Source organism: Panthera onca, chromosome A1, assembly GCF_046562875.1.
Source record: "Panthera onca isolate mPanOnc1 chromosome A1, mPanOnc1 haplotype 2, whole genome shotgun sequence".
In the NCBI taxonomy this organism is placed as follows: domain Eukaryota; kingdom Metazoa; phylum Chordata; class Mammalia; order Carnivora; family Felidae; genus Panthera; species Panthera onca.
The window spans coordinates 129,468,905-129,484,328 of record NC_138339.1 but is presented as its reverse complement, the minus strand read 5'-3'; the positions used below and the strand labels follow the sequence as shown (position 1 = coordinate 129,484,328).

General features: G+C 37.8%; 1 protein-coding gene across 5 annotated transcripts in view; it reads right to left on the bottom strand.

The window, feature by feature from the left end:
* The window catches only part of AFF4 (ALF transcription elongation factor 4), a 98,665-nt gene that overhangs the window by 66,502 nt on the left and 16,739 nt on the right, over positions 1-15,424 (bottom strand). The window contains exon 1 of one of the 5 annotated variants that reach the window (XM_078451091.2): positions 7,487-7,830. The exons of 3 other annotated variants lie outside the window; for them this stretch is intronic. The gene's annotated coding sequence lies outside the window, so the exon portion shown is untranslated. Of the gene's footprint in view, positions 1-1,500; positions 1,649-7,486; positions 7,831-15,424 lie in introns of those variants that run through there. One more of the 5 variants, XM_060636153.3, reaches the window with a different exon arrangement.

The window sequence follows — 15,424 nt, the reverse complement described above, 5'->3', positions numbered from 1 at the left end:
TAAGACTGCCAAGAAGCAGAACAAAATTAAATGATTGCTTATAAGAACTAATATCCCAGTTATAGCTCTTATTCTCTAATTTTTTTAAACTTTTTTTTAAAGTTTATTTATTTTGAGAGAGACAGAGAGAGCAAGTGGGGAAGGGGCAGAAAGAGAGGGGGAGAGAGAGAATTGCTAGCAGGCTCCATGATGTCAGCACAGAGTCCAACGTAGGGCTCGAACACACAAACCTCAAGATCATGACCTGAACCAAAACCAAGAGTCAGACGCTTAAGTGACTGAGCCACCCAGATTCCCTCAAATTTTTTTCTGATCAGCCTTACTTTCACATATAATTTATTGGATCCACATTTGTTCCTGTGTTTTTGAACATCAATACCTCTGCCTAAGATAAAGTTTCCCACAAACAATAATTCCAGTAATCTGAGCTCCCTTAAAATTAACATGAAATTTAAATATAAGTCAATTAGAAGTATATCTCTGCTGCACAGGCAAGCTATTATATAGCATATCCCTCAGGAGATTTGCAACTACCAGAATGAAAAAGGATTGTTAAAATTAGCAAATTGCTACATCAAAACAAAATCTGTGGGACTACCAGATAAAATAATTTTTAAAAGCATAATAGCAAGTAGAAAGGAGAGTTCTCTAAATTTTTTAATTGCTTAAGGTAAACTGTTCTTAAGTACCTATCAAGTACTTATGTTAAGTTGATATGTTTATTTCAAACAGCATTCTATGGTATAGCATAATGATATAGCAATTTCATTGTTTCAAGATTGAGCAAATGAGTAAATATACCAAGACTTCTAGGGATCCAGGCATGTTACTTTGAAAGAAGAGAGATTATAAATATAGAAAGGAATAAAAAGAAAAAGAACCTTTGAGGACTAGGAACTAGTAGCAGTACAATGAACACAGGCTTTTATTTTAAAAATCTGTATGTCTATCTGCCTGCCTGCCTGCCTGTCTATTGAGAGTGTCTCCAGCTCTGTTCACTGAAAGCGTCTGTGAGCACTGACATCCCAGAAAAAAGAAGCACCTTCAGTACCCAAATTCTGATTTCTAATATCATTTCCTACGAAAATGGAACAAGACTTCTTGGAGAAATAGCTCATTCCAAGGCTACAGCAGATAAAGTACAAATAGACCTTAAAATATCTTGTTTTAACAGCAAGAAAATGCACAAAAACATATGGGGACATATGAAAAGGGCATGAGAAGCAGCCAGAAGGTGCTCCCATCAGTCAGATTTAGAAACATGAGCATCAAAATAAAGACAAAAATGGAATATAAGCAAATGAACAACAACAACAAAAGAACCCCTCAGTCTACAGTAGTAATAGCAAAAAATAAAAGAACGAGAAATAAAGCAGGGAGTAAATGCCTTCTTTAAAGAACAATGTCAACTAATCAATATAGAAGAAAAGAATTAGAAAATCACTTTTTTTGTGAACACTGAATTAATAATTGAGACCAAAATCATCAATAGGTGCGCACCTGGGTGGCTCAGTAGGTTGTACATCTCACTCTTGATTTTGGCTCAGGTTATGATCTCACAGTTGTGGGATGAGCCCTGCTTAAGATTCTCTCTCTCCCCCTCCTTCTGCTCCTCCCCCGCTTGCACACACGTGTGCTCTCTCTCAAAAAAACAAACAAAACAACCATCAATGGATGCTAAAACCACTGGGGAAAAAATTGGGGGGAATAGAATATTCAGTATCACCCCATTGACCATTAATTAGAAAAAAAATTTTTAATATAGAGAAGTAAACAATACCCTTAATCAAGTAATCAGAGTTAACATTATCAATAATGGGATAAAATAACATCATGTGCGGCACTAAATGAGGCACTAAAGACATATCACTACCTAGGTATTCTTTCTGCTAAAAATTTAACCTGCATCTAATCAGGAACAAGCAGACAAAACTTAAGTTGAGAACAATTCTGCAAAATTGGCCTGGACTCTTCAAAGATGTCAGTATCATGAAAAGAAACACAAAAAGAGGCTGGGGTTACTTTTATATTCTTCTATATTCAAGGAGACACAACAACTAAAGGCTGGATGTGATTCTTCATTTCCCAGACACTAGTTCTGGGGAGAGAAAAATGGTTGTGAAGGACATTATTGGGAAATTTGAGTATGAACAGTATTTCAGATAATCCTATCAATGTTCAGTTTTTGAACTATGAATATTGTATTTAGTAATGTAGGAGAATGTCCTTGGTTCTTAGGACGTACACAGCATATGTGGGTGAAATGTCATCATCGTGTCTGCAAGTCTAAAATGGTTTAGCACCCATCTAAATATAGATCTAGCATGTGTAGAGAGTGAATGAGTGAGAGAAAGTTTGTGTATGTGTGTATGCAAGCGTGCACGCACACAGGGAGGTTGGAAGAAAGGAGGGACGGAGGGCAGGAGGGAAAAACAGACAAGAACTGAACAGTAGAGCAGGATCGGCAATTACAGTAAAAATATTGACAACTGGTACATCTAGATCAAGGGAATACAGACATATGTTATACTTTATTATATAGGTCTGAAATTTCCTTTAATGTTTATTTATTTTGAGAGAGAGAGAATCCCAAGCAAGCTCTACGTTGTCAATGCAGAGCTTGATGAGGGGCTCAATCTTACAAACCATGAGATCATGACCTGACTTGAAGTTAAGGGTTGGACACTTAAGAGACTAAGCCACCCAGGCGCCCCTGAAATTTTTTAAAATAAAAGATAGAAGGAAAAGAGTGATAACATTTATACAGGAGAGCACTATGGGTACTTTCCAGCATTTTCACCCTTGGAATTTACTATCAAACTGTCTCTTCTCTAAAGATTAAAGTATTTCTCTCAAAGACAGATACCATATGTTTTCACTCTTATGTGGATCCTGAGAAACCCATGGGGGAGGGGAAGGGAAAAACAAGAAAAAAAAGAGGTTAGAGTGGGAGAGAGAGCCAAAGCATAAGAGACTCTTAAAAACTGAGAACAAACTGAGGGTTGATGGGGGATGGGACAGAGGGGAGGGTAGGTGATGGGCTTTGAAGAGGGCATCTTTTGGGATGAGCACTGGGTGTTGTATGGAAACTAATTTGACAATAAATTTCATATAATATAAAAAAAAAGTATTTCTCTCATGTCTAACATGTGCCCCCCCACTTCATATTTCCAAGTTCAAATTGATCATCCAAATCTCAACTCGTCCTCTATGTCACTGTTTATTACACTTGAGAAAGTGTAATAGCATTCTTGGCTAACAGGGGACACTATGAACATGCCAAGTTTCAGTTCCCCTAAAGTAACAAGGGTGCCAACCTAAAACAAGATATTAATATTAAACATTAAGATATTAACATTAAACATGAATATCTATTATTTATTAAATCTATTTATTAACTTAATAAATACACAAGAAGCATCTATCATATACTTAGTACTGGATAGAGAACAAGAAGAATTTGTCACAGTAGATAATAAAATTTACTATAAAGTCATCACCATTATCAAAACAGCATTGTAGTGCACAGAAATGAACTAAATGCTCTGCAAAACAAAACCCAGAAATAAACTCAAAGATACATCGGATATTAACAGTTAAAAAATCCAATCCAATGAGAAAAGAATGTTTTATTTAAAATCTTCTATTTACTAACAAGAGCCAAGTATTTTTCTAAAACGACATAGTCATTAAAATGGTAAAGTGATGTTTCAAACTCAGAAAAAATAAACTCTTTAATTGAGCAACCTTACTTGTGGGGATATAACCCACAGAATTAGCAGTACAGCCATAAGCTACAAAGATGTTTAGTGAAGCACTTCTGTTAATGGTAAAACAATTGAAAATAACAAAATGACCAAGAAGAGAAAAAATGGTTAACTAAATAGTTAAACCACAGTTTTTTAATAATAAACAAATGAGGCAGGTCTTTGCCAATGAACTTGGAGGAATTTCCCTAATTGCTGCTTTGTGAGAATACATAGATGCAACACAACGTATAGTATGACTGATTATTCTTTGTTCAGGGTAAACTAGAATTGTTAGGTGTTGAGTATATCCATAAGAATTAGATTCAACTAACTGGACTAACATCAGAATGTAACAACTAATATTCTCACAAGCTAAACACCAGGACACTGAAATGTGAATATACAGTTTTCATATATAAGACATAGGATGTCTTCCTATTTAGCTATCTCTTCTTTATTGGTCCTCAGCAAATGTTTTGGCTGTTCATATAAACATGAATAAGGAGTATTCTTCCACCTACACATTTTTCAAAAGAGATGAACCTTAATGGTTTTGTTTCTCCAATTACAAAAGCAATACTGTTTGCTCAAATACTCTTTGCTCAAAACTTAATATAAATTAGAAATTAAAAGTCATCAACAATTTCACTTTCCTGAAATAATACTGTGAGGAGCCACATATAATCATACACATGAAGAAATTATTACACACACGATTCTTATTTCATTTAGTAAACAATGAACATAGTTCCACATCAATACATATGAATTTTCAGTCTTTTATTGACTGTATAGTATTTGTTTAACCAGAAAGCCCCTGATAGATTGTTGGGCTATATCCAGAATTTAGTATTTCAGACATTACAGCGAATTTGTATATATGTGAAACTATTGTGAGGGTATATGCTATATCGCTTTTAATTTATATCACTAAAGTGCTTTCCAAAATGAATGAATCAGGGACACCTGGGTGGCCCAGTCAGTTGAGCACCCAACTTCAGCCCAGGTCATGATCTTGTGGTCCATGAGTTCGAGCCCCACATCAGGCTCACCGCTGTCAGAACAGAGCCCACTTCAGATCCTCTGTCCCCCTCTCTCTACCCTCTCCACTCATTCCCTCTCTCTCTCTCTCTCTCTCTCCAAAATAAAACATTAAAACACACACACACCAAAAACAAACACACAAACAAACAGGGGTGCCTGGGTGGCTCAGTCAGTGAAGTATCCAACTTTGGCTCAGGTCATGATATCAAGGTTTGTGGGTTTGAGCCCCGCATCAGGCTCTGTGCTGACAGCTCAGAGCCTAGAGCCTGCTTCAGATTCTGTTTCTCCCTCTCTCTCTGCCCCTCCCCGGCTTGTGCGCGCTCTCGCTCTCAAAAATAAATAATAGGGGCGCCTGGGTGGCTCAGTCGGTTAAGCGGCCGACTTCGGCTCAGGTCATGATCTCACAGTCCGTGGGTTCGAGCCCCGCGTCGGGCTCTGTGCTGACAGCTCGGAGCCTGGAGCCTGTTTCCGATTCTGTGTCTCCCTCTCTCTGACCCTCCCCTGTTCATGCTCTGTCTCTCCCTGTCTCAAAAATAAATAAAACGTTAAAAAAAAAAAAATAAAAAAAAAAAATAAATAATAAACATTAAAAAATTTAAAAAAGGGATACCTGGGTGGCTCAGTCGGTAAGGCGTCCGACTTCCACTCAGGTCATGATCTCGCAGTTTGTGAGTTCGAGCCCTGTGTCGGGCTCTGTGCTGACAGCTCAGAGCCTGGAGCCTGCTTCGGATTCTGTGTCTCCCCCTCTCTCTGCTCCTCCCATGCTCATGCTCTGTCTGTTTCTCAATAATAAGTAAATATTTTAAAAATTAAAAAAAAAAAATTAGGGGCGCCTGGGTGACTCAGTCAGCCAAGGGTCTGACTTCGGCTCAAGGTCATGACCTCACGGTTTGTGAGTTCGAGCCCTGCATCACGCTATGTGCTGACAGCTCAGAGCCTGGAGCCTGCTTCGGAGTCTGTGTCTCCCTCTCTCTCTGCTCCTGTTCACATTCTGTCTCCCTCTCAAAAATAAATAAAGATTAGGGGCGCCTGGGTGGCTCAGTCGGTTAAGTGTCCGACTTCAGCTCAGGTCACGATCTCGCAGTCCGTGGGTTCGAGCCCCACATCGGGCTCTGGGTTGATGGCTCAGAGCCTGGAGCCTGCTTCCGATTCTGTGTCTCCCTCTCTCTCTGCCCCTCCCCCGTTCATGCTCTGTCTCTCTCTGTCTCAAAAATAAATAAACGTTAAAAAAATTTTTTTTTAAATAAAAAAAAATTTAAAAATAAATAAATAAATAAAGATTGAAAGAAAAAAAAAGACTGAATCAATGGATTGCCTACCAACAAAATAATGAGACTGCCGTTTAATCATGCCATTCTCAATCCTAGGGCATGAGTCTTTTTAAATTGTGTCACCAATCTAAGAGGGAAAAAATCCAATTTCATTTGTTTATTTCATTCATTCATAAAATACATGAGCCTATCCATTATTCATTCCATTTATTCCATTTATTCCATTTATTCCATTATTCATCCATTTATTCATTCATAAAATACATGAGCCTATCCATTATTGCTAGGCACTGGGCTAGAAGCTAGGGATAAAACAGAAAACGACACATAGACAGTTCTTGGCCATCTTACAGTCAACTGCATTCTACTGAATTTCTCTGATAGCTAGGTTGTACTTTTTTGTGTTAGCCATTATACTTCTTCTTTTGTGAACTGCCTATTCATGTCTTTTGTCCATTTTCCTATTAAAGTGACAGTCTTTTAATTATGTGATAACTATGCTTTCTCAATTTGTCACATATCTTAACTGAGGAATACCAGGTTAGGATTAAATCTTTTTTTTTTTTTAATTTTTTTTAATCTTTATTTATTTTTGAGAGAGAGAGAAAGAGAGAGACAGAGTGCGAGTCGGGGAGGAACAGAGAGAGGAGACAAAGAATCCGAAGCAGGCTCCAGGCTCTGAGCTGTCCACACAGAGCCCAATGCAGGGATCGAACTCACAAACCATGAGATCATGACCTGAGCTGAAGTGTCACACTTAACCGCATGAGCCACCCAGGCGCCCCGGATAGGATTAAATCTTACACTGACGTGTGCATCCTCACTCTACTGAGTACTGCTTCAAGTCTTCTGCCTCCTCCTCCAAGATCACCACCAAACTGTACTGGCAGGTTATGCCTAAACTCTTTTCAATCTCTTCACAATACGTAAACTGCACTGCAGTTGCAGAAATTTGTCAGTACTCTCTGGACTTGTTTCTGCTTCCTTCTTTCATCTTGATCTGGAAATGCTCAGCCTCTCTGGAGTTTTCCATTCTTTATTTCTGTGGGGTAACTATAATTAAGCTAAATAAATAATTTTAAATTCCTATACTACAAATATTATGCTATCTAGATCTTAATTCTCACTTATCCAGTATCTAAAGAGACCAAAAATGAGTTCAACTATGGACAACATAGGATTGGAGGACTTAAGGAAGGAAACAGTTGGCTTTGACTGGCAGCCCCCGCCACCCACTTCACTTGTTACAAAAGACTCATCCACCACTAGCAGCCCCAGTCAAGTCAAACTGTATTTAGAGAGGAACCATGCAAATTAGAAAGAGGTCACCTCTCAGACATTCATATTTCTCTGAAGATTCTTAGGACCTCTTGGGAAAAAAGAAGGGCAATGACGGATTAAGAATAGCAATCTCAGGGGCACCTGGGTGGCTCAGTGCGTTAAATGTCTGACTCTTCATTTCAGTTCAGGTCCTGTTCTCACAGTATGTGGGATCAAGCCCTACATGTCGGGCTGTGTGCTGACAGTATGAAGCCTGGTTGGGATTCTCTCTCTCCTCGCTCTCTGGCCCTCCTCCGCTTGTGTGCGTGAGTACTCTCTCACTTGCACTCTCTTTCTGAAAATAAATAAACATTAAAAAAAAATAACAGTATCAGAAGAGTATGAAGAATAACTCAGGCATGTATGTAATAACTATTTACTGGATGAATATTTTGGAACCAAAAAGAAGTCCTCCCTTATTTTTCTGTAATCATCACGGGAAAGGCAAAGGTTATCAATTTTCAACAGGACCCTTTATCTCCCAATGCACAGTACCTCAAATTGTCAAGTGATACCTGTCGTTTAGTTATAAGCAAGGACTATTTGATAATCTAGATGTAGAGTGGTATCCTTGCTAATAAAGATTCTCAAAAATGTCTAGTAACCAAAAACCAACATAGGCAATTACCTATTAACTAATTTCTTAAATACCTTAAAGTAATCTAAGTTCCAAACTTCAATTGAGCTATAAACAGTTGAGGCATGGTAATTTAGTACATGAGATACGTAAAGATAAATGATTGTTATTTCTGATTATATATTAGACATACATTTTAGGTTCAGTAACCTCCCTAAATTTCAGTTTTATCTTTTATAAAATGCCCATACTACTCTGATGATAATAATTAGATGAGAGAAGCATTTGAATGTATCTGAGCATTTACCATTACACAAGAATAAAGGATAAAACAAAAAATGAAGGGTGACTGCAAGTGAGCATAAGAGATCGTTTTGGGGAGATGGAAATGTTCTACAATTAAACTGTGATGAGGGCTGCACACTCTATAAACTGATTTAAAAACTGTTCAATTGTACCCTTAAAAAGTGAATTTTATGGGGCGCGTTGGTGGCTCAGTCGGTTAAGCTTCCGACTTTGGCTCAGGTCACGATCTCGTCAGTGAGTTCAGGTCCCGCATCGGGCTCTGTGCTGACAGCTCAGAGCCTGGAGCCTGCTTCAGATTCTGTGTCTCCCTCTCTCTCTCGGCTCCTCCTCCACTCACGCTCTGTCTCTCTCTGTCTCTCAAAGATGAATAAATGTTAAAAAAAAAATTTTTTTAAGTGAATTTTATGAAATTGTATCTCTATAAAGCTGTTTTTAAAAAAAATAATGGAATATTAACAGCTTGAAAAGGATCCTTGATTACTCTCATTTCTCAAGTGCTCCTCTGTATCTGTGGCCTTACTACTGATGGTCTGTAGGCCAGTGCATTTCCTTAAATAACAGAGGCCTCCAACTTTCTGCTTAAACTGCCTTTTCCCTATCACAAACAACTGAGGTCTCCTACCATTAAAATAATCTGGTGTTAAAGAGATAAAGAATATAAATAAAGACAAACATTACAGTCTCTCGGGATGTGACACAATGAACCTGAACACAATACAATAAGCCAACTAGTCCTAACAGATACATATAAAACACTCCACTCAACAATATACTTTCTTCTCACATGCAGTATTGTCACTAGGAATAAAATACTCAGAAATAAATTTAACAAAAAACAAGAAAACATGCTCTGAAAACTATAAAATGTTACTGAAAGAAATGAAAGAAGACCTAAAGAAATGGAAAGACATCTCATATTTGTGGATTGGAAGATTTAACTATTAAGATGGACATACTCCCTAAACTCCTCTACAGATTCAACACAGTTATCAATACCCCAGCCGACTTCTTTGCAGAAGTTGACAATCTGATTCTAAAATTCATATGGAAATATAAAGGATCCTGAACAGACAAAACAATCTTGCAAAAGAGCAAGCTGGAAGTCACACACACTTTCCAATTTCAAAACTTACTACAAACCTATAAATCAAATAAATAGAACTGAGAGTCCAGAAACACATTACATTTATAACTGATTCTCATTAAGAGTGCCAAGACAACTCAATTGAAAAATGGGCAAAGGACTTAAATATTTCTCCAAAGAAGATATTAAAATGGCCAATAAATAATTAATACTTTGTTACCTACACTGGAAACAAAATTTTAAAAGAGAAAAGAGAAATAAAATATGACCAATAGTGGCACCTGGGTGGTTTGGTTAGTTAAGCGTCCAACTTCGGTTCAGGTCATGATCTCATGGCCCTTGAGTTCAAGCCCTGTATTGGGCTGTGTGCTGACAGCTCGGAGCCTGAAGCCTGACTCAGTGTCTCCGTCTCTCTCTGACCCTCTCCCGTTCACACTGTCTTCCTCTCTCTCACTCTCAAAAATAAATAAAAACGTTTTTAAAAAATTTTAAATGAGCAATATATGAAAAGACGCTCAACATCATTAGTCATTAGGGAAACACAAATCAAAACCACAATGAGATACCACTTCACCACTCATTAGGATGGCTATTACCAAAACAAACAAACAAACAAACAAAAACTGCTGTTAAGAAAGTTGAGAAATTAGAATGCTTGAGCATTCATTGCTGATGGAAATGTAAAATGGTGCAGATGGAGTGGAAAACAGTTTGGTGGTTACTCAAAAAGCATAAAAGAATTTCATGTGATCTGGCAATTATACTATGTCTATACCCAAAAGAACTGAAAGCAGGGACTCAGGTACACCAATGCTCATAGCCCCATTATCCACAACAGTCAAAAGGTAGAAGCAACACAAGTGTCTATCAAAAGATGAATGGATAAACAAAATGTGGCACATATATGCAATGGAATATTATTTGGCCTTAAAAAAGAATGAAATTTTGACATGCTACAACATGGATGAACCTTGAGGATATTTCGCAAAGTGAAATGGGACAGTCACAAAAAACCAAATAGTGTATGATCCCACTTATATGAGGTGCATAGAAAATTCACAGAAAGAGAAAGGAGAATTGTGGTTGCCAGGGACTAGGGATAAGGAGGAATGGGAATTATGTTTAATGGGTATACAGTTTTTGTTTGGGATGATGAAAAAGACCTGTAAACAGACAATGGTGACGGTTTCACAATACTGTGAATATACTTAATGTCATTGAGCCACACACTTAAAATGACTAATAACTTTTATGTTATGGATATTTTTCCACAATAAAAAAATTACAATAAGCACACAGTAAAAAAAAAAAAAAGGTTTAACGTGCATTCCCAATGAAGCAGAAAGCCACCTTCTATAATATTTTAATAAACACATGCAGTCTTAGAACATTTCAAATTTAAATTTTAAAAAGATTAAAAGCAAAATGTGACCTTTAACTTGCCTCTTTCAAATGATGTTCAGAACCTACTACAATGTTTTTTTCAATTATTGTCTCAGAACATCTATACTACTGACAAATGGAGCTGTTCAACTACCAGATTATTAAATTATTTAAACTCTAAAAATCTAAATGAGACTAGAGCTAAGAGCATGATCATTTTAGAATCCAGTTTACAACAAATGCTATTAAACTGTAATTGTATCACAATGCACTGTATTAAAGCAAAAAGCCTCATGTGTACTGAAATCTCCCTTGGCCTCATTTGGCAGGATTTCTCTGTGAGAATCTGAAGAGGTTATTTCCTAAAAGGTAGGGAAACAAATATTGTACACCTGGAGAGCAAAGCCAATAGTAACAAACCATCAGGTCCCAAAACAGTATTTTGCAGAGAAGGATCTTGCCCCAAAGTCAGAAATAAGACTTCTACAGCCTTTAGGTTTAAAATACTGCCATGAAAAACACAGAAGCAAAGATAACTCCATTCTGGTTGTGCTTTCTTCGTTGTATCTTTAAACATAAGCAGAATTTCTTATAATCATTTTTCATAACTCACTCTCAACTAGGCCCTCAAAGATTCCCAAAATCTTACTAGTTTTCACAGATGAATGTTCTTTCCTACTTCTCACAAGTATTTTCATGGAGTCCTAGGACTCTATCTCCTAACTTGCATCCCACAAATGGCCTTGTCTTAGTGAACAGAGATTAAAAACAGAAAATTAAACAAGAGACAGAAATTTTCTCATCAATCAACCATGAACTTTCAAACTACCAGCATCTGAATCCATTCTCTTATTTCCTCTGGGTAAAAAAGAAAAAGTATCTCTTTTCTGTGAAAGAACAAGTATGTCCATTTTACCACGTTCTAGACCTTTATCAGTTACTGACTTCTCTCTAGCAACTTCAACTTCTCCCTCTCTAATGAATCCTTTCTACCAGCATCCAAGCATATTCTTCCTTTATTTAAAAAAAGTTAATATATACTTGAGAGAAAGAGAGAGAGAGAGAGAGAGAGAGAGAGAAAGGGAGAGAGGGAGTGTGCACCCAAGTGGGGGAGGGGCAGAGAGAGAGGCCACAATCCCACGGTGCCAGTGTAAAGCCTGACAGGGGTTGAACTCATGAACCTTGAGATCAAATTCTTCTTCAAAAAAAGAAACAGACTCAGGGTGCTTGGGTGGCTCCATTGGTTAAGTCTCTGACTCTTGATTTCAGCTCATGTCTTGACCTCACAGTTCGTGAGTCAGTTCGTGAGTTCGCGCCCTCCATCAGGCTCTGCACTGTCAGCACAGAGCCTGCTTGGGATTCTCTCTCTCCACCCCTTCCCTGCTCATGCTCTCCCACTCTAAAAACAAATAAACTTAAAAAGAAAGAAAAAGAAAAAGGCTTCCTTGATCCCATCTCTCTCTCCAGCTACCATTCTATCTTTTCTCTTCTCTATTTTCGTTCATGGCCAAGCTTCTCAAAAGGACTCTTGGCGATTCTCTACTTCCTCTGCAACCATTCGTGTCATAAAAAGTTACCTGAAATAGGGTAAGAAGCAATAAACACTTGTGTTAGTCACGAACCACCTCAGGAAATATAGCATTGCCAATATAGTGAAAGGCTATTGTATACCATCCCTGGATCACATCTCTTGTGCTCACTCCACCTTATAAGTGAGAGCCACTACTCTGATTTTGGTGATAATCATTCCCATAAATTCCTTTTATATTTTTATAACTTGTGTATATATCCTTAACACTGTTTTGCATATTTTTCAACATTTAAAAAGGGTATATTCTAAAGACTGAGGCTTTCTAATTCTCAGCATTATGTTATGAGGTTGATACATGTTACTGTAGTACATTTATTTTCACCAAGGTGTATTCACACAACTTACCACTGTCCAGTTGATGGATATTTAGTTTCCCCTTTTTCTGCCAACACAGAGCTGTAGTGAATTGGCATTTCTCTTATGCCAATGAGTGAAAACTTTTCTAGAATAGACACCTACAAGTGGAATTTCTAGGATGCAAGCATCTTCAATGTTGTTTTTTTTTAATGTTTGTTTAGTTTTGAGAGAGCATGTGCATGAGCGAGATAGAAGATCCAAAGCAGACTCTGTGCTGATCGTAAAAAGTCCAATGCAGGCCTTGAACCCACAAACTGTGAGACCATGACCTGAGCAAAAACCAAGAGTCAAATGCTTGACTGACTGAGCCACGCAGGAGCCCATGGTATCTTCAATTTTAGTAGATATAGACAAATTGTTTTCCAAAACATATCCAATCACTATTCAACCTTCTATTGTTTCCAACTTCCCAACATTCTGTTTTCAACTTCCCACACTCCACTTTGCCAAGATCACTAGTGATTTGCATATTACTAAATCCAACAGACACTTAATCATCTTAGTTGACCTACCATTCAACACATCCAGCCACTAATGGCTCCTTAATATACTTTTTTTTTTTAACAAAAAGCTGCAAGTTTATTCACATAATAATTCTAACATGTATCCACATAACATGTATCAAAATTTCAAGCATGTTGTTTTGAATCTCAAGAAACCACAACATTCAGTATTAATTAAAAACAAAAAAAAAAGGGTGACAGTGGTCATTTATAGGTTTTAGTCCAACATGAAAATGCAGAAAATGTTTATTTTGTTTATCTGTGTTGATTCCATGTTTCTCCTTGAGAAGCTTCAACTGTTCTTCCTTCTTTTTTGTGTCCACCTTCTGAAATGCCCTATTGGCATTACAGTACAAAACCACCAGGTTATCTGTTATAAACACTGAATCCTGAAAGGTGATCACACACATTCTAGGCATCAAAGAAATCTTCACAGATCACGCAAGCTGTTCCTCTAGTTGCAGGTGTGTCCCCAGTCAGATTTAATGAATAGATCAGTATTTCCAAAATATATCGTATGTTTCTTCACCTATGATGTCATACGGCAAATTTCTTATATCTAAACTGATTTAGTTCAAGTGGAAGTCGAATATTCACTGTCTTGGCAGGCTGATGAGGTTACTACAGCAAATACTGGAATCCCTCCGGACACCTCTGGAGCTCACTCAACTTTGACCACAACGTCAAATGCAGGACATCATCATACAGGCTCTCTCCTCCTTAATATACTTTTGGTTTCTGCAACTCCAGCCCTCACAGTTTTCCCACCACCTCGGTCTCCTCCCATTTTACCTACCAGACTTCTTAGAAGTTGATGCTTCTCTGTGCTCAGCCATGGGTCTTATTCTGATTCAGTCTACATTCGCTCCTTACATTCTCATGGCTTAAAATACTATGTGTACACAGGGGCACCTGGGTGGCTCAGTGGTTTAAGCATCTGACTCTTGACCTTAAGTCATGGTCTCAAGGTGTGTGGGATGGAACCCAGTGTCAGGCTCTGTGCTGACAGTGCAGACCCTGCGTGGGATTCTCTGTCCCTCTCTCTCGTTCTCTTAAAATAAACAAACTTAAAAAAACAAAAAAAACACCTATATACCTACAATACAAATACCCAAATATGCACCATTATCAAATTTTTCTCTTTGAGATAGAGAACCTCTTTGATCATGTTCTTTGAGGGATCTCAATCTTAATACATCCCGAATTGATTCCTTAATCTGTTTTTCCCTGCCAGGAACTCCTGCTCCAGTAATCCTCATCCTATCAACCAACTGCTCTTGTTCAATCCTCCCTTTAACCTCTCTCCACAACCAACCCATAACCACAGCCTCCCAAAATATATATATATTTTTATAACTTTTAAAAAATTTTTTTATTAATATATGAAATTTATTGTCAAATTGGTTCCAAAATATATTTTTAATTTATCTGTTCACTTCTCTCTGCTCAGCCACTAGTCAAAACAAGCTATTACTTTATCTCCTTGAACAAATGTTACAATTGGATTCCTGGTTCCCTTGTTTTCTAATCCACATTTCATACAGCAAAGTGATCTAATTTTTTTTAGAGGAAAAGTAGCTTTTTTTTTTTTTTTTTAATTTGAGAGAGAGAGAGAGAGAGAGAGAGAGAGAGAGAGAACATGAGTGGGGGAGAGGGGCAGAGGAACAGAGAGAATCTTGAGTGGGCTCCACACTCAGCAGAGCCCAACGTGGAGCTCAATTCCATGACCCTAGGATCATGACCTGAGCCAAAATCAAGACTGGGATGCTCAAGGGGCACGCGGGTGGCTCAGTCATTTAAGCGTCCAACTTTTGGTTTTGGCTCAGGTCATGATCTCATAGTTTATGAGATTCTCTCTCTCCCTCTCTCTCTGTCCCTCCCCATCTCCCCAGAGCCCTATCATGAGCTCGCACTCACTTTCCCTCTCTTTCTTTCTCTCTCAAGATAAATAAATAAACGTTAAAAAAAAAAAAAAAGAAAAAAAGAGTCAGAAGCTCAACCACCAAACCATCCAGGTGCCTCCAAAGTGATCTTTTTAAAACACAAACCAGATCATATCACCCAACCCCTGCTTTAAACATTTTAATAAGCTTTCCATTTACCTTAGGAAAAACTTTAAGGTCCTGAAATGGCCTACAAAGCAATGATGTAACTTCATACTTGACGTGACTCCCACCTATCTCATCAGATTTATTTTATATCTTATGAATAACCTCCCTTCCCAGTGCCACCAATCATC